This window comes from Triticum aestivum, chromosome 2B (genome assembly GCF_018294505.1).
Source record: "Triticum aestivum cultivar Chinese Spring chromosome 2B, IWGSC CS RefSeq v2.1, whole genome shotgun sequence".
Classification (NCBI taxonomy): Eukaryota; Viridiplantae; Streptophyta; class Magnoliopsida; order Poales; family Poaceae; genus Triticum; species Triticum aestivum.
Genome location: NC_057798.1, coordinates 420879620 through 420906767, shown reverse-complemented (window position 1 = coordinate 420906767; position 27148 = coordinate 420879620).

The window sequence follows — 27148 nt, the reverse complement described above, 5'->3', positions numbered from 1 at the left end:
AATTCTTGGTCAGACCGAGAGTCACTAGTGCAATGGCATAAGCCAAATCGGTGAGACCGAGTTTTTCAACTCGGTGGGTCCGAGATGGTTTCGGCGGAAACCTAACCCTAAAAATTTGTATCTCATCTAATCTATGGATTACTTAGGCTGGATAGAAGAGTTTCAATCGTGGCAAGATTTGATAAGAATACAATGTGCTAGGAATCAGACGTGGATAGCACAAAGATCGAGTCCATACCCTAACTTGGCGGTGGACTTGCTATGGCGACAACGGCGGGGACGAAATCTGTTGACAGTGGCGGAGACCAGCGACAGGAGGCTGCTGGTGACGAGGAGACGATCCGGAGACCTCCGATGGCAGAGCGAGCTATTGCGCGGGCGAAGGGTTTCGGAGAAATTTCCAAAATTTTGCCCGTGGCTATATATAGTCCGACCCTATCGGTGTGACTAAGTGGAACAACTCGGTGGCACCAAGATGCATAACTGTGTTTAGTTACATCAAATCGGTGAGACCGAGAAGTTCAAATCGGTTGCACCAAGATTGAAAACTCAGATCAACTTGGTGATCTCGGTAGGACCGAAATGGAGGAATCGGTCAGACCGAGAATCACAAAGAGGTTTTGGAAGTTTAAGTCTATGATGAATCGGGGACTCCGAGTGCTCCTCACACAAAGTGGTTCGAATCTGACTTGATCAAATTTTGTGATGTAGCATGAATAGAGTTTGAGATGAGAAAAGCATAGATAGCTAAAGAAGGTTCTTAGGCATTCTTGTCCATCCACTTGGCAAAAAGAAAAGAAGCCAAACAATCAAAACAACAAGTGGATGTCCTTGAATGAGTAAAATATGCACCAACATGCTCACACAATAAGATGGCAAATGAAATATGTGGCAAAGCATGCACAACCAATACTAGCATCTATCAAGCAATTGGCGATGACTAGGTCATCTATATATGAGTATATTGACTTAGGAGTCAAATGAGAACATTTGATCATAGGTCATACTCATCGTTTAAGCTCAAGTGGGTTTACCACTTTTACATAATGCATTGATGTGTTCACACCATTAGGGTTGCTTTGACTCAATTCTTAGAGTTAAGCTCCCCCTAGATGTGAGATCCCCCCTTACAGGGATGAACTAACCTTAGGTTTTGTCGATGATGACTTCATGTAGGTGTTGAAGATGTAGATGCTCAATGTTGATGTAGATCATTTGGAGCAATCCTTTGGAGTGAGTTGCACTTTCAACTTACCTACATGGGTTAGTCCCACAAGGAACAAACAAGAATATCCATAGACATAGAGTGATGCACACACAAGATGATGTCCATGAAATCATTAGGTTACCTTGTCCCTTGCCTTACCAACATGAGGGTTTGTGACTCCTTGAACTAGTGCAAGATGTGGAAGTTGATTGCACTTGTTCTTGCCATAATGATATGAGTGGAGAATGTTGGCGGAGTCACCCTCAAGAACTCTCTAGTTCTTCTTCTTCGGGATCCACATCATCTTGATGGGAATCCTTGGAGTTGTAGTTGTACTTGATGAAGTAGAACTTGACGTAGTCTTGGGGACCCACTTGAACGAGGCTTTAGGTGCTTCTTCAAATGCATCAATCTCTTCTTGAAGCTTGTCCTTGCCTTTGTTCTTGTGGTCTTGTGGTGGAAGATCATCTTGAGCTTGTGTTCCCTTGAAGGAAGTAGGATCATACTTCTCTTGTTGAGGAACAAACTTCATCTTGGGGTATTGATCTTCTTCCCACTCAACTCCATTGGCATTGAACTTTCGTTCAAAACCAACACCTTGATTCTTCCGGTGCCTTCCTTGCTTGCGTACAATTTCCTCGAATTTCTTACTACCGGCAAGGCTCTTGTAAACACCCTTCTCTATAATTCCCTTCAATAAGCTATTTTCTTGCTCAAGTGTAACTTGGCTAAGAGAATCATTAGTGGAATCAAGAGAACTACTAGAAGCAACAATATTGGTTTTGACATTATTATTATTGTTACTACTAGAGGAAGTATCTTTCTTGTACTTGTTACTAGACTTGACTTGAGGCATGTAAGTAGATAAGAGTAAATGCTTGGCAATATAAGAAGAACTTTTCTTGCGGAGATCATCATTGATTGCTTTTAAGAACTCATGCTCTTGCTCAAGATTGAGCTTTTCAAAGCGTAACTTCTCATGAGCCCTTAAAAGTTCTCGATGATCTTCGAAGATAGTTTCATGAGCCAACTTAAGAGTGTTTAGTTCTTTAGTTAGAAGCTCAATCTTCTCCTTATCATTGTCATTCGTTTTATCTTGATTAGCATGATTAATTGACGTTTTATCATAGTATTCATCACTGGAGTTGTCAACAAGTAAATCATCATCCACAAGCAAGTCATCTTCATCACTATTGAAATCAACATACTCAGAATGTGTTACCTTTGGACCTTTGGCCATGAAGCATCTTCCTACACCTTCATTTGGTGAGTCATATATGTCGTAGGAGTTGGTTGACACAAGTGCTAGACCGGCAACACCTTCATCTTGAGTATATTCGGAGTCGGAGTGATAGCTTCTCTCGGAGTGATTGTCGGAGTCGGAGCCGGAAACCCATTCACCAACATGAGCTTGATGTCTTCGTTTTGTGTAGATCCTTGATGACTTGTCCTTCCTTTCCGAATCCTTGCTTCTCCGTGCGGGTCTTCGTTCATAATGATCGTCTCTACTCCTCCTCTCTCTTGGTGGTGATTCTTCTCTTTTGCTTCTTCTTCTTGGAGAATCTTCTCTTCTTTTGTAGGGTGTCGTACACTCATTGGAATTGTGTCCGGGTCTCCCACAATAGTAGCAGTTGCGCTCTCGACTAGAAGATCTCTTGTCATTGTAAGACCTTGACTTGGAGCTTCTTTCTTTGCTTCTACTCTTGTATAATTTGTTGAAGTTCTTCACCATTAAGCTCAATTCTTCATTGAAGGTTTGTTTCTCACTTGATGATGTGGGGGCTTCACTTGAGGCTTTGTAAGCAGCACTTGACTTGTTGTGAAGTTCCTCCTTATCCTTGAGTGACATCTCATGAGCAACAATTCTTCCAATGGCTTCCGTTGGCTTGAGATCTTTGTAGTTTGGTATCATTTGAATCAACGTGCACACGGTATCATACTTTCCATCCAATGCTCTTAGGATTTTCTTGATGATGAATTTTTCGGTCATCTCTTCACTCCCTAAGCCTGCAATCTCATTTGTGATAAGAGCAAGCCTAGAGTACATTTCAGCGACACCTTCACCATCCTTCATTTTGAACTTGTCAAGCTGACTTTGGAGCACATCCAACTTGGATTCCTTGACGGACTCGGTACCTTCATGCATATCAATCAAAGTATCCCAAATTTCCTTTGCATTCTCAAGACGGCTGATTTTGTTGAATTCTTCGGGGCACAATCCGTTGAAGATGATATCGCATGCTTGAGCATTGTATTGCAGCATCTTCAATTCTTCCGCATTAGCTTCACGGTTCGGTTCTCTCCCATCGAAAAATTCACCTTGCAAGCCAATACAAATAATTGCCCAAAGGGCGGGGTTATGTCCAAGAATATGCATTTTCATCTTATGCTTCCAACTAGCAAAATTAGTACCATCAAAGTAATGACCTCTACGGTGATAATTTCCCTCGCTAGACGCCATACTCTCCTAGGTTGTGAAACCAAGGCTATGACCACCAAAAGCTATGGAAATCAAAGCAAATGGAGACCAAAGCTCTGATACCACTTGTAGGACCTTAAGTATGTCTAGAGAGGGGGTGATTAGACTACTTGACCAATAAAAACTTAACCTTTTCCCAATTTTAGAGTCTGGCAGATTCTAGCTACTTTAGGACAAGTCAAGCACTCATCACACAATTCAAGCAAGCATGCAAAGAGTATATAGGCAGCGGAATTAAAGCATGCAACTTGCAAGAAAGTAAAGGGAAGGGTTTGGAGGATTCAAACGCAATTGGAGACACGGATGTTTTTGGCGTGGTTCCGATAGGTGGTGCTATCGTACATGCACGCTGATGGAGACTTCAACCCACGAAGGGTAACGGCTGCGCGAGTCCACGGAGGGCTCCACCCATGAAGGGTCCACGAAGAAGCAACCTTGTCTATCCCACCATGGCCGTCGCCCATGAAGGACTTGCCTCACTAGCGGTAGATCTTCACGAAGTAGGCGATCTCCTTGCCCTTACAAACTCCTTGGTTCAACTCCACAATCTTGTCGGAGGCTCCCAAGTGACACCTAGCCAATCTAGGAGACACCACTCTCCAAGAAGTAACAAATGGTGCGTTGATGATGAACTCCTTGCTCTTGTGCTTCAAATGATAGTCTCCCCAACACTCAACTCTCTCTCATAGGTTTTGGATCTGGTGGAAAGAAGATTTGATTGGAAAGCAACTTGGGGAAGGCTAGAGATCAAGATTCATATGGTAGGAATGGAATATCTTGGCCTCAACACATGAGTAGGTGGTTCTCTCTCAGAAATGGTAAGTTGGAAGTGTAGGTTCGTTCTGATGGCTCTCTCCACGAATGAAGAGGAGGTGGAGGGGTATATATAGCCTCCACACAAAATCTAATTGTTACACACAATTTACCAAACTCGGTGGGACCGAATCGTTAAACTCGGTCGGACCGATTTAGTAAACCTAGTGACAGTTAGTGATTTTCGGTGGGACTGACGTGCATCTCGGTGAGACCGATTCGGTTAGGGTTAGGGTATAACGTAATCTCGGTAAGACCGATTACACAAAGTCGGTGAGACCGATTTGGTAATAAGCTTTCCAGAGAATTGGTCAGGTAAACTCGGTGGGACCGATTTGCTCTTTTTGGTGAGACCGAAATGTTACAAAAAGGAAACAGAGAGTTTACATTGCAATCTCGGTGGGACCGATCGCTCACTTCGGTTAGACCGAAACGTTATGAAGGGAAACAGAGAGATTATAACCCCATCTCGGTGAGACCGAGATCCCTATCGGTAAGACCGATTTGCTTCGGGTTTGTGGGAGTGGCTATGACTTTTGGAATCGGTGGCGCCGGATAGGAAGAATCGGTATGACCGATTTTGGCTTTGGGTTTAGGTCATTTGTGGATGTGGGAAAGTAGTTGAGGGTTTTGGAGCATATCACAAAGCACATGAAGCAAGAGGCTCATTAAGCAACACCTCATCCCTCCTTGATAGTATTGGCTTTTCCTATAGACTCAATGTGATCTTGGATCACTAAAATGTAAAATGAAGAGTCTTGAGCTTTTGAGCTTGAGCCAATCCTTTGTCCTTAGTATTTTGAGGGATCCACTTTCATCATCCATGCCATGCCATTCATTGAGCTTTCCTGAAATAATAGTCTTGGAATAGCATTAGCTCAATGAGCTATATGTTGTTATGAATTATCAAAACCACCTAGGGATAGTTGCACTTTCAGATATTGATCCCAAGTATGACTTGTAGGAATGTGAGGCACACACACCGGTGGAGGCGACCGTTGATGCCCTTTCTCAATGGTTTTTTCTGGTGACCAACAAGGCGTAAGATGTCATCGACCCCATCGATTTTGTTGCAATGTCATTGGCCATGTATTCGATGAACCTCTCTCATCGCGACACCAACCTACTGAGGTATGCGCTTCACCCAGCTACGACCCTGTTGAGTAACGTGATTGTATTAGGAAACATAGGTTAGACTAGGAAATATTCTGGCTTGCCTTGCACTCCAAGTAGATCATGTACTCCTATATATATGCCCACGAGGCTCAAGCAATAAAAAAAACTATTCCACCAAATCTCTCTCTCCCTTCTAACATGATATCTATCGCAAGTCGATCCTAAAACCTAGCAGTCGCCGCTTCCACACCCGCGCGCCGCCCCCGGGGCGGTCGGCCTCCATGACCGCCGCCGGGGGCCGCACCGCCCGTACCTAGGGTTCGTCCGCCGGTCGTGTTAATCGGCTGCCCTAGAGAGTCTTTTCCCCGAGCCTTACTCCAGGGTTTTATCTCTCCCGCTGGTCATCTTTATCGTGTGGTTTCTTTTTAGTTTTCCTATCTATTCTTGATCGGTTTGCATCGCTCACCGCCGCCGTCGACCCCGAGCGCCTCTACTCCGACCCCAGCGCGATCAGCCGGCCTCTCGTCCGGCCCAGCGGCCACGCGCGCCGAGGCAGCCCGTCATGGCCACCCGCCGTCTGTGCGTCGGTCTGCTCGTGGCCCTACACCAGCCGTTACCGTCCTGCTCCGACCGGGACACCTGCATCGGCCCGACCCGGCTGCCTCGCGCCATGCGACGGCCAATCATAGCCGTCGCTCGCGTGCCGGCCCACCCATCGATATACATCACCCGCCTCCGCCGCGTCTGCACGGCGGCCCGGCGGTCTACCACGCCGGCCTCTTCCTCGGCTGCGTTGGGACGGCTGCGTCAGGCTCGTCGGCTGCCTCAAGTCAGGCGCCGCAGCTCTGTTGGTTGCTCGGGCCTCGTTGCTCGGGCGCCGGCATTGCTTTGGCAGCCCGGGTGCCGGTGCTGACAAGCTCATCCGCACGATGTCCCACGCCGTTCGTCGTCGCCGGCTTCATCTCGGACTCCGCCTCCACCGAGCGATGTCCCTGAACTCGTGTGCGTTCGGCTTGATCACCCGTTCGCCACTGCGATCTGCCTCATCTACGCTGCGCGACCGACCTGGCCAGTCGGTTACGCGCGCCTCCGCAGGTCCCGTGAAGATCGTCCCCGAGTTGAGCGCGCCTCTCCATCAATCGAGCATCGGTCTGCCGCTGTGTCGCCCCGTCGGGCCGCAGCGCCGCCGCCCTGTGGTTATCCTCGCGGCTGCATCGACTCGTGTGTCGCCGCTGCGTCGCCCCTTCGGGCCGTAGTGCCACGATACGCGGTCCTCGCTGCCGCCCCGAGGCCGTCCCCGTGGTTGCACCGACTCGCGAACCGCCGTTGTGTCGCCCTTCGGGCCGCAGCGTCGCGGCTCGCGGTCCCCTCCGCCGCCCAGAGGTCTTCACGCCGTTGCCCCGACCCGCCTGCCGCCGCTGCGTCGCCCCATCAGGCCATAGCGTTGCGGCCCGCGGTCCGCTCCGCCGTCACCGCGCGTCGACCTTCCGTGGTATCCGTCGTGCCGTCTTTCTTGGCGCGGGAACGCCATCGTCCGTGCCGGTCTTCGTCACGCTGTCATGGTTCTTTGCCTACCTCGAGCACCACCGCCGCACGCCTAACCTAGTCGCCGTCATCGGGCCGCCGCCGCTACCTTCGTAACCGCCGCCGCCGCCCGTCCACCCCCTTCGTCTTTGTCCAAGCACCAGCCCGTCGCCAGGATCGCCGTCATCTACCCCGACCACTTCGTCTACTCCGACCACCGTTGGTGACATCGGCCCCGCGCCGATGGACGCCGCAATTGTCGTCGAGTTCTTCTCTGTTGGCCCCTCCGACTTCTCCGACATGGCGTACAGCTCGTGTAGGTCCCTCGTCTACGCATGCCCGGTGCTGGCAACACCGATGCGTGCCTTCATCCACGACGTGTCCCCGGGCCTGGCAAGCCTGGCCGGCGCTTCGTCAACTTCGTCTTCGTCCGTCTACGCATGCCCGGTGCTGGCAACACCGGTGCGTGCCTTTGTCCATGATGTGTCCTCGGGCTTGGCAAACCCGCCGCGACGCGTTGTCAACAACATTTTCTTCCCGGCGCACCCCTACTTCGACACCACTGCGTCCGTGCTAACTCGGCGCCCCCTTGCGCCCGCGGCTCCACGACGACTTCTCGACACTGGCTACCCCGACTCGACATCGACCACGGCATTCTTCGCACGGCTACCTCGACCACCGCTCCACCACCCATGCTATCGGCTACATCGGCAAACGGCACAAAGGGCTACCGCCTACTTGAGCAACCTCGTCGGTTTCCACTCCAGCCACGACTCCGTGATGCGTCGACCGTTACGACTGTGGGGGTGTCCGTCGGCTTGCCTTCGGATTCTTCTCCAGTCTCACCGTCTGCGTCACTACCATTGTGACTGCGGGGGGATGTTGAGTAACATGATTGTATTAGGAAACATAGGTTAGACTAGAAAATATTCTGACTTGCCTTGCACTCCAAGTAGATCATGTACTCCTATATATATGCCCACGAGGCTCAAGCAATACAAAAAAACTATTCCACCAAATCTCTCTCTCCCTTCTAACACACACACTTGTGACTAGTGCAACGATCGAAGTCGTGGCCATTGTTTCTGCGAGATATTACAGATGGAAACCGACACAGCCTATGTTGTGACCATCATTTGCTTGCTCTCATGAACTGCGTCTCAAGCACGTGGGCTTCTATCACAAGTTACTTATGTGATGACGCATTTTTCTGCTGATTTGAATTTCCTGATAGAATCAGAGTTATCAACCAAGTCTGCAGCCACATGAAGTTCACATCTCTAGGCTAATTATGTTGCTATTCGGAGATAATGATTTTCTTGAAGTTTACTGTTCCGAGTTAAGTCTCATGGAGGAAACTTTCAGTTGTTTGCCGGGCGCTGGCGTCCACTTGATTGTGCAATATCTATGCTTACAACCAAGCAAGTTACAGCCAGGCAATGGTACATGGACCATCTTGCACAGAGAACCTTTCCTACGCTGAAAACCATGGGTTTCTCGATCGTGCATAGAGGGCACCCACATGATTGGATGGACAAGCCACTTGTGGCTATCCAAACCACAACCCGGGGCCGAGAGGCCCTAAGCATGAGAAACAAAAAAAACGACATCTCATTGCATGCGAGACACCTTCTAACTTTTCACATCTGAGCAATGGGAAACACGTGAACGATGAACAAAAACGATATCCATTAGTTTGAGCTCCAAGGCAGTGTTGCATACAGAATTATTAAACACAAAAAACAACGAAGCACGATGATTATACACGAACACAGACAATGAAGATCAAACAACAATGCCCGTAAACCACATCAATACCTTCTATAACCGCCTCCCCAGAAGATCGGCAACACAACCTAGACTGCATCCCTCCATGAAAATGATCTCACTCGCCCGACTGCAAGAAAATATCCCTTGCCAAGCCTTTCTCGACAACCATTCACTTTCACTAACGATATTTGTAGGCTCGTGTTCTCCTACGGCGGCCTCTTCACTTCATTGTGGTTATAATGTGCAGTTGCCCATCCATCAAAGAGTAAGTCTGGATGCGCGCTACACATATAGATTTTTTTCACGAATACGCGTGGAGCGTATCATTCCATTGATAGAAGGGGAGAAACAAACAGTGGTGAACCTCAGTAAGCGTACACTGAAAGGCGCTTATGAGGTCGCAATGAGCAGGGAAGGGGTTGCTCAGCCCACATACAACAAGGTCAGGTTACACCAATGATCGAACTAAGCCCTCGAGCACCGGCGTTAGCCCAGTTGCGAGCTTCCTCCTTAATGTCATGAACTAGGAGGGTGGTGGAAGGGGTTGCGCCATCGAAGATGCAGGCGTTGCGATGCCTCCAGATGCTCCATGCAATTAGCGCGACGAGGGAGGCAAGGCCTTTGCGCTGGCCTGTGGAGGAGTCATGGAGGGCCATAGCCCACCATTCGTAGAAGTCCATGGTGCCGTTCGGAGGAGGCGTAGTAAGGCGGCACCAGGAGAAAATATCATACCACACCATGCGGGACACGACGCACCCCATAAGAAGGTGGTGCATCGTCTCATCTTCTTGGTCACAGAGTGCGCAGGCGGCGTTGTGGGGTAGACCATGGCGGGCAAGGCGAGCAAAGGTCCAGCAGCGGTTGAGGCCGGCAAGACAGAGGAAGATCTTGATCCCCTCTGGTGCCTAGGGCTTCCAAGTGAGGCTCCACGTCGGGGAAGCGATTGAACCGTGGAAGAGCGCGAGGTAGCAAGACTTGGTGGAGTAAGTGCCGCTCTCAGTCCATGTCCAGCATGGAGTCTGGTGAGTTTTGGAGCGATATGCCACTGGCGCCGCCAGACATCCACGTACTGGATGGTAGATTCCACTCCCATGGCCCCTTGGATGTCCCCAATCCAGGCCCTGCCAGGAATTGCCTAGGAAACTAGCTAGCGAGAGCGGCGTCGCTTAGGAACAAGGGCAACCAGGGCGGGGGCAATCTCGGCGATGGAGGAGCCGTCAAGCCAGGGGTCGGTCCAAAAGAGACACTTGTTACCATCACCGAGCGTCTAGGAGGTCGAGGCAAGGAAGATATGTCTCACGTCAGAAGCGGCGGGCAGGTGAAGGTGGCTCCAGGGTCTCGTCGGGTCGGTGGCCTGGAGCCATAACCAACGTGTGCGCAGCGCAATACCAGCGTGCTGCAAATCACGGATGCCGAGGCCCCCAAACTGCCGTGGCCGGCACACTCTTTGCCAGTTGACGGGGCAGCTACCCGACCTAGCGTCCTTGCAGTCGTGCCATAAGAAATCCCGAATGATGCGGTTCGCCAACTTCAAGATGGTGGGGCAGAGCGCCATGGCAAGCATGATGTGCATAGGCATCGCCGTGAGGACGTGTCGAACAAGTGCCAGTCTCTCGCCACGGGAGAGAAGTGAGGCTCGCCAGGAGGAAAGCTTCCTAGCAAGGTTGTCAATCAAGGGTGAAAGAACATGCAGTGCCCCCATGTTTGGTTTTGGTAATTGATGACAATCTCTATAGACTAATGGTTGCCTTGAGTTATATTTGTAGCTCTTGTCCATAGGATTTTCTTGGAGTACATGTGTTGGTTTCAAGGAGAGCTTGTGTCGACCAATGTGCTATTAAGGAATTATCCAAAGATTGGTTATGTGAGAGTTGAGCTTATTGCAAGCATGTCTTGAAGAAGAAGATTGTGTGATCATTCATGCTTACCTTCAAGGCATCATCCAAATGAAGAGAGTTCGAAAGTTTCAAGGTTGATCAAGACGAAGTCAAGAGTGAATCAAGTTGATCAACTCACAAAGCGTAGAAGATGTACCGAGAGGGATGAAGTGATCCCATGGTATGGTAAGCATTGTCAATTACGCTTTGTGTACTAACCCATGGTCTTTGCGAGAGTTCTTTGTGGGGTTAGGTTGCGGTGTGCACGTTCAAGTGATGCATCACGAAGAGATCAAGTGCTTGAAGCTTGCCGTCCATTGTGGTGACAATGGACTTGTGAAGATGTGCCGAAGAGTGGCTCACCCATAGTGGAGTATGGGGGAGCAATCTACTAGTCTTCACCGAGCCAACGCAATCAAGAAAGGTGGTCCAACTTGAGGAAGTCAAGATCATCTAGATCGAGCTCAAGTAGACTTTGTGCAAGGCAAAGTTTTGCCCTTGATAGGTTTTCTATTTTACTGGTCTCATGGTGGTAGTTGGGAGACCGGGTTATAGGATCGATTGCCGTACTATCAAGGGGGGCTCTTGATGAGTAGCTTGATCGTATCGTTCGCAGAGAGCTCAAACCATTGCATCCTTGCATCATGTTTCTTGGTTCTTGTTTGGTTCTCTTTTTGAGTCTTAGAGCTTATGGTCATCTTGATGACCAGCTTGAGTTCATCGAAAACGGAGTTTGCATGGGTCTTCTATGATGTTTTCGATGTTGGAGGTTTTACCGATCTTATCTGAGGAAGAGTTCTCACCATTTTATTTTGGGCCTTTTCTCATTTGCTTCTTATTGGTATTTCTATCAAGATTGTGTTATCCCTTGTCGCTAGCTTTCCAACAAACTTGGTTTCGTCGAATTCGGAGTCCGTTTGCAGAAGTTGTGTCAGTTTTGGTGTCCTTAAAAGGGACTGATGCGGATGTAATTTTTTAGTACCGCTCTCGGGAGCGGTACTACCGCTTGGAGCGGTACTACCGCGACTACTTCCGTGGCTACTTCCGCTCGGGACCAAAAACTCGTCACAAGTCCAGCGGTGGTAGGCACGGATGTAATATTTTAGTACCGCTCGCAAGCAGTTGTACCGCTACCCCTAGCGGTAGTACCGTGAGGTCAAGCGGTACTACCGCTCCGATGGTTCTTCTGGCTTTTTTGCCTCCTCGATGTTGTGTTTCAAAGGGCTACTACCGCCCTAGCGGTAGTACCTCTCCTTGGAGCGGTAGTACCGCTCGGCGCGGGCTGTGAGCATAACGGTTGGATTTTTTCCCACCTATAAAAGGGGGTCTTCTTCCCCAATGAACCTTATCTCTTAAGCTCGTGTTCTTCCCCCATTGTTGACCTTCTTCAAGCTTGCTAACTCTCAATCCCTCCAATGATTCTTGCTAGTTCTTGAGGGAAAAGAGAGAGGAGATCCAGATCCATGTTTCCACCAATCACTTTCTCCTCTAAGTGAGGGGAACCCCTTGGATCTAGATCTTGGAGTTCTTCGTCTTCTTTCGTTCTTCCTCTCATTTTCCTCCCTAGCATTAGTTTCTTTGGTGGGATTTGGGAGAGAAGGACTTGGGCACTCTGTGTGCCCTGGCCATTGCATTTGGTGCATCGGTTTGAGTTCTCCACGTGATACGTGGAAGTTACAAGTTGAGAAGCTTATTACTCTTGGGTGCTTGGTACCCTTGAGCTTGTTACTCTTGGGTGTTTGGACACCCTAGAGCTTGTTCCTCTTGGGTGCCTTGGCGCCCTAGACGGTTGGTGTTGTTCGGAGCTCAATCATTGTGGTGTAAAGCTCCGGGCAAGCGTCGGGGTCTCCAATTAGGTTGTGGAGATCGCCCCGAGCAATTTGACGGGTACCGGTGACCGCCCCCAATGGTTGCCAAACTGTACGGGTTCGGTGACCACCCTCAAGGGTTGCCATTTGTACGGGTTCGGTGACCGCCCTCAAGGGTCCCTTAGTGGAATCACGACATCTTGCATTGTGTGAGGGCATGAGGAGATTATGGTGGCCCTAGTGGCTTCTTGGGGAGCATTGTGCCTCCACACCGCTCCAAACGGAGATTAGCATCCATGAGGGTGTGAACTTCGGGATACATCATCGTCTCTGCGTGCCTCGGTTATCTCTTACCCGAGCCCTTTACTTATGCACTTTACTTTTGATAGCCATATTGTTCTTTTTTGTATATCTTGCTATCACATAGTTACTTATCTTGCTTAGCATAAGTTGTTGGTGCACATAGGTGAGCCTAGTTGTTGTAGGTTTTGTGCTTGACAAATTAACCATTAGGTTTATTCTGCATTTGTTCAAGCCTCTACCGTAATTATTTTAAAACGCCTATTCACCCCCCCCCCTCTAGGTGACATCCATGATCTTTCAATTGGTATCAGAGCCTCGTCTCTATTTGTTAGGCTTAACCGCCTAGAGAGTAAAGATGTCGACTAGGGGATTAGGATTCTCTAACACTCTTAGTTTCGATGGCACAAATTTTGATGTTTGGGTAATTCGCATGGTTAATCTCTTTAGGGTCATGGACCCAAATTTAGAGCGAATTGTAGATATGGGTTTTTCTCCTCCAAAGAATCCCCTAAGATTATCTTTAGAGGATGAGAAAAACTCTTATCTCAATGCTCAAGCTTATAATGTGCTTTTCGATGCTTTGAGCAATGTAGTTATATTTCAACTCATGCCGTTCCGGGATGCTCATGAGTTATGGACAAAGCTTCAAGATAAATATGGTGTGTCCAAGATTTGTGGGGGATGATTGTTCTCCCTCCACCTCCGGCTGTGTTGCCTTCTCAACTTCTTCTACTTCACCTACCTGTGGTTTGCCACAAGGTAATGACATGGTGAGTAGTGGTGTTCATTTCAATGTTGATAGTGGGCTCATTGTTCATAATTCTTCATCACTTTCTTATTGCAAAGCTTCATCTTTGTACTTTAACACTTTGAGCACCTTACATGTTTCACATGTTCGTGTTGGTAGTCCTTGCATATCATGTAGAAATTGCTTGCTCACATCTCATGATGATATGCTTGCTATGTCTTGTTGCCATGATGAAAATGTATCTATTTCCTCGAGTTGTTGTGCTAACAATGTAGAGGAAACCCAACACTCCATGGAACAAGATGTGGCCTTGAACGGTGCTTCAAGGGATCCTACATCATCATCGATTGCTTTTTGCCTTATGGCTAAGGCTTCAAAGGTATCTCCCACTTTGAATCCTAATATATCTTGTGATGATATTGATGATGGCAAGAATGATGATGATGTTGATTATGATGAAGAGAATGATAATGTTGCCTCCTTAAAATTAAGGGGGAAATGGTTTTTAAAGCTCTTCATAAAAATAAAAATGCTCGTTCCAACTTCATGGAAATTATGTCCATTGCCATTGAGGGCAAGAAATATATTGAGGAGTTGGAATCTCATCTCGAGGAGCATGAGGTCACCATTGAGAAAATGGAAGTTCATGAGCGTGATTACGCTAATGAAATTGCGGACCTCTCTCAAGCTCTTGAACTTGAACAAACCACCAAGGAATCTCTTGAGGAGACTTTTGCTCTAGAATTATCTAGAGTGAAGGAATCTCGTGATAGATCTCTTGAGGTGGCCAATGATTTTGAAACTAAAAACGAGGAGCTTGAAGTTGCGCATGCTAAACTCCTTGAGGACTTTGAGCACCTCGAAAATGGCTCAAGGGTAATTAAGAGTGAGCTCATCAAACTCACCGAGTCTCATGCTCAACTTAAAGCTTCATATTCAAAAGATCTTGCCAAGTTGTCTTCCCCTCTTATTGCTAATGATGATGCTTGTGCTACTAACTCTATCTCTTGTGAAGCATCCATATTGAAGGAGAATGTTGAGCTAAGGGCTCAACTTGAGTTGCTATCTAGCAATTATGAGATGTTGGAAGAAAATCATGTAAAGCTCACAAGCTATCATGTTGATCTTCTAGTATCCCATAATGTGCTAAAGTTAGCTCATGAGGCCATGCTTGCTAAGGTAACATCTAGTGAGCCTCTCATGGATACTAGCACTACCTTTATTCAAAATGCTATATTGCCTTGTGCTAGTCCTCTCAATTCATCCATGCATAACATTGGTCCATCTTGTGATGAATTGCTTTCCTTGCCTTGTTGCTCTAATGATGAAGCTTATACCTCCTCTAGTGCTTGTGTTGAGACTAACCATGTAGAGGAAATAAAAGAACTCAAGGCCCAAGTCACTTCTTTGAAGAAAGACTTGGAGAAGTGTCATGAAGGGAAGGCCACGCTCAACAATATCTTGAGTGTGCAAAAGCCCCCCAATGACAAAGGTGGACTTGGATTCAACTCCAATAAGAAGAAGTCATCCAAGAGCAACAAGAAGAAGGGCCAAAAACAAGTCAAGAATTCGGCCAAGATTATTTGCTTCAAGTGCAAAATTGAAGGGCATCATGTTAGATCTTGCCCATTGAAGAAGAAGCCCATTAGTGACAAGCAACAAGGGAAGCGGCTACAAGTGCATTCTCATGCTCAACCTCAAGTTGAAGAAAGGCCTCTTCCCAAGAAGACTCAAGCTAATGCTTCTCAAGTTGAGAAATCAAGTGAGAAGAAAGTGAAGAGTAGATGTTGCTATCTATGTCGTGAGAAAGGTCACCTCGCTTCTTCATGCACTAGTGGTAACTTATCCAACCCAATTGTTATTGATGATGTCTATTCTCTTGGGAAGGATAAGGTTGGCAATGTGTTTGCCAAGTTTGTTGGTACTCAAAGTGGTTTGAAGCAAAGAACCATTTGGGTAGCCAAGCCTATTGTGACTAACCTCTTAGGAACCAACTTGGTTGGGGACCAACTAGCTCAAACTTGATCAATAGGTGTTTTTGGAGGGCATTGGAGACTTGGCTACATTATGAAGAATTAAGGGGACTTCATCACTCTTATTGTCTCAAGCCAAGTCAATTGAATTGTCAAGTTTATATCTTATATCCAATGTGCCTCCTTGCGGTAACTTGTACTTAAAATTGCTTACATTGAAAGTTACTTGCCCCCTTGCATTTTTCGGTTTTGTTCCTTGCATGTGTTTGTATATGATGTGTCTCCAAATTGCCTTTGTGTATGTTGGTTTGCACATCATGTACTTGTGTGTCATTCGTTGAGCCTTAGTGCATCTTGGTTGTATCTTAGTTGGCTCGTGTGAGAGATTAATGGAATATCCCATTATGGGGGAGTGATGTGCTTTGTGCACTTCGCAATCCTATAAAGGTGGGTACATGAGGAATACCACTTAGTATTGATATTACAAGATTATCTAGTCGCTATGTGGTATGTCTTCTCATAAGAAGTTCAAATTCTAAATAGTCCATTAATTATCTCTTGTTGGATCCTTTTTATTGCCTCTTGTTAAGTTTTTATTGGTATCACACTATGGGGGAGTAATATGCTATGTGCATATTACAAGCCTAGAAAATGTGTACATTTGAGATATTGTCACCTAGAATTGATATTGTAAATTATCTTGTTCCTAGGTGGCATGTTAGCTCTACAAGTTGCAATTTGCGTGTGTTTGGTGTGAAGATGACATTGGATAGCATTGCTATCTACCAACGGGAATTATTTCCAAATACTTCTTGTCTTTTGACAATTGGTGCTCACTTATGTGTGGTAGAAATTATTGATCATCTTTACATTGGCCTTCGCTTTTATTTGCCTTATGTCTTGCCTAGGATTGTGTCAACTCCCATTGTTTTCCATACCACTTGTGGATCTTGTTATTTCCTTGAGCTTTTCTAGTGTTTGTATAGATATAGTGAAAGTGGTGATCCCAACTTGTGCTTTTTGTATTCAAATGCAAATTCTCTATAATGCACTAGTCTTGGGGGAGCTATCCTCTTTTCTATGAAACACTCATCTTGTGATCCTTTTCAAGTGTGTGTTTGTGGAAGGCAAGTCGTTTCTTTTTGGTACTTTGTGCCATCATGAAACTTTGTAGAGGGCTTGGTTTGTTTGGAACCATTCTTTCTTTTGAGAGTTTGACATCTTTCTTTTTGCGTGTATCAATGGATATCTCATTCCTTGATGTATCTTTCAATTGATATCTTCCAATTGATGATTTATTCATTCGGTATCTTTTCTTCGCTAGTAGTTCTTTGTCTTTTGGTCTCGGTTTTTGAAAATCTTGAGCATGCATATTAACTTCATGTAGTTTCTTTGGCATGCTTTCTTTCTTTGACCCAATATATAGGGTAAACCCCACCAAGTCTCAAATTGGATGGGATGTGCATGAAATTCATTTTCATATCTATAAGCACATATGTATGTGGAGTTTGTCCTATGTATTGTTGGTTCTCTAACTCTTTGGTCCCAATGAGTATGGGTACCATTTTGTTTGTGTTGTTGTTCTAGGAACAATTGGAGATGCATTGGATGCTCGACTCACTCACAAGGAAGGTGGTGTCACCATGTGATTATTGAAGTCAAGCTAGGATGATCTATGAACTACTATCTACCTTTAATTGGTATCTACTATATCCTTCCATTGATATCTCGGTAACAAGTATCATCATCTTCTTCATGCACTCATTTCTTGCATCAACCATGTGTAGGTTGCATCATGGCATGCAATTCATTCTTTCTTGTGATACTTGTTTCCTTTCTCTAAGCATCCCAACAATGATCTCTTGTTGCTAGTTGTGATGTATTTTATGTTCATGTGGTTGGAATTCATTTATATACAATAAGACCATATCTAGCCATGTGCTATGCTCTCAAGCAAATTTCTTATTGGTATATTTATGAGTTCCTTGTGGATATCTTGTTCCTTCCTTTTTACTATTTCGTGTGTATATCCTTCTTGGTGGATTGATATCATCATGATTTTCATCTACCTAGAATCTTATACACTTGAGAGAAGTTACATCTCTAGTTGATATCCCTTTCTTTCACGTCCACTGGTTCCTTCTCATGTTATTTCTTTGGTGGCTCCGTGAAAGTGTGTGCCTTGAGTGCGGGTCATATCTCATTGCATCTTGATGCACTCTTATGTGGTGAATATCTTTCTCCTCATGCTTGTCTTGACGATGCTTTTTGCCATCTCATTGGCATCCCTCGTCTTGATGAGGCTTTTGCTTTCTATCTTCACCATGGGTTGTCACAAGTGTTGGTTATTCATTTTGCATATTTAGTCTGCTTGTGAACCCATTTGCTTGGTGTGTGTGGGAAGGACATGTCATGCACCTTGTATCTCCACTATTCAAGACTATGTTGATGCTTAATGCTCACCCTTACATTAGTCTTCTCAAGTGCTTTGCCATGACTCACACACATCATTTTGGTTGAGCCTACTCTTTAGTTGCCTATTTTATATGTTGCTCAACCATTTGTTTGTTGCAAGTGCTAGGCTTTGTTTCCTACATGCTCACTTGCACTTGTCGTGAGGTTCTATTGATCTTGGGGGAGTGACGATCCTATTTTGTGCTCGTTGTATCCAATTACAAAATTCTTATGTGTGCACAAATCATGGGGAGCTACTCTAGTTTCCTTAGAACACTTCTTTTCTCATATCATAATATCCTTTATTCATGTTGCACGTAGGATCATTGGTCTAGTTGATTCAATTGGTTTCTTTTCATAGCTTGCTTCAATTGGTATCTTATGATTGCTTGATTGCTTGTTTCTCTCTTTGTTATGTCTTTGTGGAATATCTTTCTTTTATAATCTTTGGGTCTAACTATAGTTTGTCTTCCTCCTAGTATTTACCATCAAACATGTGTATTGCATTCCACTCTCTTGTTGAGAAATACACAAATTATGGAGGAACACAATTTATATTGGCCTTCTAAGCTTTTCTCCCATTTTGGCAATCGATGCCAATGGGGGAGAAGTTTCAGAGAGTTTCGTGGAGAAGTTTAGAGAATTCTCTCCTCTTGCTTTGGTTTTGTTCCTAAGCATTTGCATCTCTTACTCATGCATCATTGGTTGTTGCATTGCATGGTGATGCATAATTCCTTATATAAACTCTCTTGAAAGTGATTGTCATCAATTACCAAAATGGGGGAGATTGAAAGAACATGCGGTGCCCCCATGTTTGGTTTTGGTAATTGATGACAATCTCTATAGACTAATGGTTGCCTTGAGTTATATTTGAAGGTCTTGTCCATAGGATTTTCTTGGAGTACATGTGTTGGTTTCAAGGAGAGCTTGTGTCGACCAATGTGCTATTAAGGAATTATCCAAAGATTGGTTATGTGAGAGTTGAGCTTATTGCAAGCATGTCTTGAAGAAGAAGATTGTGTGATCATTGATGCTTACCTTCAAGGCATCATCCAAATGAAGAGAGTTCGAAAGTTTCAAGGTTGATCAAGACGAAGTCAAGAGTGAATCAAGTTGATCAACTCACAAAGCGTAGAAGATGTACCGAGAGGGATCAAGTGATCCCATGGTATGGTAAGCATTGTCAATTACGCTTTGTGTACTAACCCATGGTCTTTGCGAGAGTTCTTTGTGGGGTTAGGTTGCGGTGTGCACGTTCAAGAGATGCATCACGAAGAGATCAAGTGCTTGAAGCTTGCCGTCCATTGTGGTGACAATGGACTTGTGAAGATGTGCCGAAGAGTGGCTCACCCATAGTGGAGTATGGGGGAGCAATCTACTAGTCTTCACCGAGCCAACGCAATCAAGAAAGGTGGTCCAACTTGAGGAAGTCAAGATCATCTAGATCGAGCTCAAGTGGACTTTGTGCAAGGCAAAGGTTTGCCACTGATAGGTTTGCTATTTTACTGGTCTCATGGTGGTAGTTGGGAGACCGGGTTATAGGATCGATTGCCGTACTATCAAGGGGGGCTCTTGATGAGTAGCTTGATCGTATCGTTCGCAGAGAGCTCAAACCATTGCATCCTTGCATCATGTTTCTTGGTTCTTGTTTGGTTCTCTTTTTGAGTCTTAGAGCTTATGGTCATCTTGATGACAAGCTTGAGTTCATCGAAAACGGAGTTTGCATGGGTCTTCTATGATGTTTTCGGTGTTGGAGGTTTTACCGGTCTTATCCGAGGAAGAGTTCTCACCATTTTCTTTTGAGACTTTTCTCACTTGCTTCTTATTGGTATTTCTATCAATATTGTGTTAGCCCTTGTTGCTAGCTTTCCAACAAACTTGGTTTCGTCGAATTCGGAGTATGTTTGCAGAAGTTGTGTCAGTTTTGGTGTCCTTAAAAGGGGCTGATGCGGATGTAATTTTTTAGTACCGCTCTCGGGAGCGGTACTACCGCTTGGAGCGGTACTACCGCGACTACTTCCGTGGCTACTTCCGCTCGGCACCAAAAACTCGTCACAAGTCCAGCGGTGGTAGGCACGGCTGTAATTTTTTAGTACCGCTCGCAAGCAGTAGTACGGCTACCCCTAGCGGTAGTACCATGAGGTCAAGCGGTACTACCGCTGCGACGGTTCTTTTGGCTTTTTTGCCTCCTCACTGTTGTGTTTCGAAGGGCTACTACCGCCCTAGTGGTAGTACCGCTCCTTGGAGCAGTAGTACCGCTCAGTGCGGGCTGTGAGCATAACGGTTGGATTTTTTTTCACCTATAAAAGAGGGTCTTCTTCCCCAATGAACCTTATCTCTTAAGCTCGTGTTCTTCCCCCATTGTTGACCTTCCTCGAGCTTGCTAACTCTCAATCCCTCCAATGATTCTTGCTAGTTCTTGAGTGTCACACCCTAGCTAGTTCATGCATTAGAGTGTTGCATCATGTCTATTCCATTCAACAGAAACTTGAAATGGGGATGACAGAACCCCCAGCCCCCTCTGAATCCAACTAGGGTTTACTAAAAATATTTTCAATGAACCTGAAATGCCCTTCTAAAATGTCCATCATTTTTGTCTTGGTTCAAAACCTCTGCCACAAGTGGTGCACAATTTTCTAGGTCATCCTAAGGTCTTTGAATTAAATCATAAGTATTTGAATTTGGGCATTTAAAATTTATAAAATATTTTAAATGTTCAAATAATCCTAAACTAAAATGTTCCATGTTGTTTATATTTTAAACAGTGGGCATGAGAAGTTTGGGGATTGTTGGAGTTGCTTAGGTATTTTTAGAAAGTCCACAAAGCTACAGAAAAGAATAGAAAACATAAATGAAAAGAGAGAGAGGGAACTAACCTGGCAGCCCACCTGGCGAGCCCACCTGCCGGCCCAGCCCAGCCACCGCTCCAGCGAGCTGCTTGGCTTGGCCAGGCAGGCAGCCAGGTGCTCGACGTCGGCACCAGAGCGTGCCACGCAGCTGCCCACCGCTCTGCTTCCTCCCCTCGCCGTTCTACCGCCCTGGGTCGGTCACCCACTTCTCCCCCGAGCTCACAGACACACCCCCTCCTTCCCAGCTCCTCTCCCTCGCTCTCCCGCACCATGGCCGGCGCCACCGCCGCCGCACCGTCGCCGTAGTCGCTCTCTCCGTCGTCCCTGCGCCGCGCCACCATGTTCAGGAGCTCCGCCGCCCTCCTCTCCGTCGAGCAAGCCGAGCCCCGAGCGCTCGCTTGCCCCGAAGCCACTGCACCGACGTCGTCTGACCCCGCCACCGCCGGAGATCCCTTTCGCCGTCGCCGCCGCACCAGCTCACCCCCGACCATGCCGTCTGCTTCCTCGAGACCGCCATGAGCCTAGATACCTCCTCCCCCTTTCCTCTCTCGCTCTCATGCACCACAACGAGCACACGAAGCTTCACCGCACGCGCCACCGCCGAGCTCGTCGCCGACGTGTCTCCGGCCAACCACCGGCCACACCACCATGTCCAACACACTCACCGCATCCCCAGGGGCCCAACGCACCTCACCACGTGCCTCGCCGTGCTCCGTAGCTTTGGGTTCGACCTCACCCGAACTCCGGCGACCGCCAAAGTCGTCGCTGGCGACATTTCCGGCCACCCCGAGCTCAACCACCACCACCAAGAGTTGTGCCTGCTCCCAGCTACACGTAGATGCCCTCCGCCGCTCATTTGGTCGCCGGAGAGCAGAAATGCACTTCCACCGCCGCGCCTGGCCTCGCCGGCGGCTAAACACCGGCAGGTTTGACCCCTTGACGTTGACTGGGTGGGTCCAGGTTGAATCCCCTAAGTCTATGACAAGTGGGGCCCGTTCTGCTAATTAACTTAGATTAGTACTAACTAAATTTAGTTAGTTTAAATAACTATTGACATGCGGGGCCCACTGGTCAGTTTGACCTGGACAAGCTCCGTTGACCACTGACGTCATCCTGACGTAATGCTGACGCAGTAAGTTGTTTATCGGAATTATTATTACACAGGAAATTCCAGAAAATACCACAAACTTCAAAAAATCATAGAAATTAATCTGTAGCTCCAAATGCAAAGTGTTATATATGAAAAATTATCAGAAAAATCCAATCTATCCATCTGTACTGTTTTCATGCATGTTTAAACAAGTTAACCTGCTGTTTAGTACAGAACAAGATAAATCACTTAAAAGGGCCACTTATGAGTTTGAAACTTGAATCTTTGGTTCAAAATAGTTCAAACCCATCTGGTCTTAGTTGCATTAGCCCATTACACTCATTTTGCCATGTCTCATGCATGCATCATATTGTTGCATATTGTTTGGTGATGATTGTGTATCGGTGCTCTCTGCGGCAGGTCCTGCCCCTGAGGAGTACCGTGATTACCCCAACGAAGAACAATACCAGTGCACCGACCCATCAGGCAAGCAACCAACCATTTGATCATATCGATACAATCTCATGTTCTCGCTCCTGCTCTCTTTTACTACATTAAGACAACGCGAGTCAAACTGCTATGTGCTGCGGTAGTTGAACCCATTTCCTCTGCATGACCTGTCATTGCCACAGTAACTAGATGAAACCCACTAGCATGTGTAGGAGTTGATTGAGCCATATGAATGTGTTGTTCCTACCTTGCTATGCCTGCTATGCTTAGAGTCGTGTCAGGTCTGGTTCATCTGGGTGATGGGCTAGAGTGAAATGATCATGTCAGTATGAGAGTGATGTGTTGAACACGATTTGGTAAAGGTATCGATGAGAGGCCATGTAGGAGTACATGGTGGGTTGTTTCATTGAAGTCGTCCTTAAGCACTCAGATCTGTATGTGTGATTTAAGAATCAGCTACTACCATGCATTGGGCCCGAAACCAATGGACCCTCTCGGCTTCTTATTCACCCTAGTCCTCTGTCCAAGAGTTGCAAGTAGTTTCTGGTGTTTGTAGCCTACTGGAGGCCATGGATAGCGCTGACCGTGGGGTGGGCTGTGATGCGGTAGGTACGTGGTCGGGTATACCGGGCACCCGTTAGGTGTCTCGGAACCTTGTTCACATTGTTCGGGGCCGTATGTGGAAACCTCAGCCGGACTCCCTGCGGATGGAACCTGAATAGGCGATAAACCTGGACTAGAGACTTAGGTGTTTAGGTAGGTCGTGTCCGACACCCACGTTGGGCTTCCGCTTGAAGGTTGCCGAGTACATGTCGTGTAAACGGCGGTAAGTGGTGAGAGCGTGTATGAAGAAGTACACCCCTGCAGGGTTAACATCATCTATTCGAATAGCCGCATCCGTGGTAAAGGACTACTTGGTTGCCTATACAGTTCATAGACAAGTAAATGGAAACTACTAAAAGCCTCAAGATAAGCGTGAGTGCCGAGGATGGCTCTTCCGTAGGAAGACGAAGGTGGATCATCGGTAGTGTATTGAAGTGATGAGTAGTGGACTCGAGTGCGCAAAACCATTTCAAGTTGGAGTCTCGTAGGATAGCTTAGCCAAGAGTCAAAGCTGGCTTGCTGCAATAACCCCACCAACCCTTCTTGATAATGTGCATGTATGTAGGATCTGATGTAAGTCTTGCTGAGTACCTTTGTACTCATGTTGCTTTAATTTACATTTTTCAGAAGATGCTACAACCCCTTCTGACGGGTTCTTCATAGACGTTGACATCGATGAGTAGACTAAGGCCCAGGTGGTGATCCTGAGCTTATGAAGGACCATGTAGTATAGCTAGGCTTACCCAAGCCTCTTTTATTTTACTAGTTGTCTGTACCCAGACAAGTTACTTCCGCTGTTGGCTTGTATGCTTGTATGACTTGAATGTGGGTCGTGTGACCCGTAGTTGTGTGTATGCTATGTATGGCTCTCTGAGCCTTTAAATAAAGTACTTGTGTTGTAGAGTCATGTTGTGATTGTTGGAAATATGCCCTAGAGGCAATAATAAAAGTGTTATTATTATATTTCTTTGTTCATGATAATAGTCTTTTATTCATGCTACAACTGTATTATCCGAAATCGTAATACACGTGTGAATACATAGACCACAATATGTCCCTAGTGAGCCTCTAGTTGACTAGCTCGTTGTGATCAACAGATAGTCATGATTTCCTGGCTATTGACATTGGATGTCGTTGATAACGGGATCACATCATTAGGAGAATGATGTGATGGACAAGACCCAATCCTAAGCCTAGCACAGATCGTGTAGTTCGTATGCTAAAGCTTTTCTAACGTCAAGTATCTTTTCCTTAGACCATGAGATTGTGCAACTCCCGGATACCATAGGAATGCTTTGGGTGTACCAAACGTCACAACGTAACTGGGTGGCTATAAAGGTGCATTACAGGTATCTCCGAAAGTGTCTGTTGGGTTGGCACGAATCGAGACTGGGATTTGTCACTCCGTGTAAACGGAGAGGTATCTCTGGGCCCACTCGGTAGGACATCATCATAATGTGCACAATGTGACCAAGGGGTTGATCACGGGATGATGTGTTACGAAACGAGTAAAGAGACTTGCCGGTAACGAGATTGAACAAGGTATCGGTATACCGACGATCGAATCTCGGGCAAGTACCATACGCTAGACAAAGGGAATTGCATACGGGATTGATTAAGTCCTTGACATCGTGGTTCATCCGATGAGATCATCGTGGAACATGTGGGAGCCAACATGGGTATCCAGATCCCGCTGTTGGTTATTGACCGGAGAACGTCTCGGTCATGTCTGCATGTCTCCCGAACCCGTAGGGTCTACACACATAAGTTTCGATGACGCTAGGGTTATAAAGGAAGCTTGTATGTGGTTACCGAATGTTGTTCGGAGTCCCGGATGAGATACCGGACGTCACAAGGAGTTCCGGAATGATCCGGAGGTAAAGATTTATATATGGGAAGTCCTGTTTTGGTCACCGGAAAAGTTACGGGCGATATCGATAAGTACCGGGACCATCGGGAGGGTCCCGGGGGTCCACCAAGTGGGGCCACCTGCCCCGGAGGCTTGCATGGGCCTAGAGTGGAAAGGGACCAGCCCCGGAGTGGGCTGGTGCGCCTCCCACCCTTGCCCAAGGCGCAGCTAGGAGGGGAGAGGGGAAACCCTAGGCGCAGATGGGCCTATAGGCCCACCCTAGGGCGCGCCCCCTCTCTCCCCCTCTTGGCCGCCCCCTCCAAGTCCCATCTAGGGCTGGCCGCACCCCTTGGGGTGGGAAACCCTAAAGGGGGCGCAGCCCCCTTCCCCCCTATATATACTTGAGGTTTTGGGGCTGCCAACGCATGAGAACTTCTCCTCTTGGTGCAGCCCTACCTCTCTCCCTACTCCTCCTCTCCCGTGGTGCTTGGCGAAGCCCTGCTGGATTGCCACGCTCCTCCATCACCACCACGCCGTTGTGCTGCTGCTGGATGGAGTCTTCCTCAACCTCTCCCTCTCTCCTTGCTGGATCAAGGCGTGGGAGACGTCACCGGGCTGTACGTGTGTTGAACGCGGAGGTGCCGTCCGTTCGGCACTAGGATCTCCGGTGATTTGGATCACGACGAGTACGACTCCTTCAACCCCGTTCTCTTGAACGCTTCCGCTTAGCGATCTACAAGGGTATGTAGATGCACTCTCCTTCCCCTCGTTGCTGGTTTCTCCATAGATAGATCTTGGTGACACGTCGGAAAATTTTGAATTTCTGCTACGTTCCCCAACAGTGGCATCATGAGCTAGGTCTATTGCGTAGATTCTTTGCACGAGTAGAACACAAAGTAGTTGTGGGCGTTGATGTTGTTCAATATGCTTACCGTTACTAGTCCAATCTTGTTCGATGGTATTGTGGGATGAAGCGGCCCGGACCGACCTTACACGTACTCTTACATGAGACAGGTTCCACCGACTGACATGCACTTGGTGCATAAGGTGGCTAGCGGGTGCAAGTCTCTCCCACTTTAGTCGGAACGGATTCGATGAAAAGGGTCCTTATGAAGGGTAAATAGCAATTGGCATATCACGTTGTGGTCTTGCGTAGGTAAGAAACGTTCTTGCTAGAGACCCATAGCAGCCACGTAAAACATGCAAACAACAATTAGAGGACGTCTAACTTGTTTTTGCAGGGTATGATATGTGATGTGATATGGCCAAGAATAATGTGATGAATGATATGTGATGTATGAGATTGATCATGTTCTTGTAATAGGATTCACGACTTGCATGTCGATGAGTATGACAACCGGCAGGAGCCATAGGAGTTGTCTTAATTTATTGTATGACCTGCGTGTCATTGAACAATGCCATGTAACTTACTTTATTGTATGACCTGCGTGTCATTGAACAATATCATTTCACAACTATATAATTGCATGTGATGTTTATTATGATTATGCATCTTGTTTACTTAGGACGACGGTAGTAAATAAGATGATCCCTTACAAAATTTCAAGAAGTGTTCTCCCCTAACTGTGCACCGTTGCTACAGTTCGTCGCTTCTAAGCACCACGTGATGATCGGGTGTGATGGATTCTTACGTTCACATACAACGGGTGTAAGACAGTTTTACACAGCGAAAACACTTAGGGTTAACTTGACGAGCCTAGCATGTACAGACATGGACTCGGAACACAGAGACCGAAAGGTCGAGCATGAGTCGTATAGTAGATACGATCAACATGAAGATGTTCACCGATGATGACTAGTCCGTCTCACGTGATGATCGGACACGGCCTAGTTGACTCGGATCATGTAATCACTTAGATGACCAGAGGGATGTCTATCTGAGTGGGAATTCATAAGATGAACTTAATTATCCTGAACATAGTCAAAAGTTCTTTGCAAATTATGTCGTAAGCTCGCGCTTTAGTTCCACTGTTTAGATATGTTCCTAGAGAAAATATAGTTGAAAGTTGAAAGTAGCAATTATGCGGACAGTAGAAAGCTTATGTCCTTAATGCACTGCTCAGTGTGCTGAACCCCAAACATCATTTGTGGATGTTGCGAACATCAGACATACACGTTTTGATAACTACGTGATAGTTCAGTTAAACGGTTTAGAGTTGAGGCACTAAAGACGTTTTTCGAAACATCGCGGAACATATGAGATGTTTCGAGGGC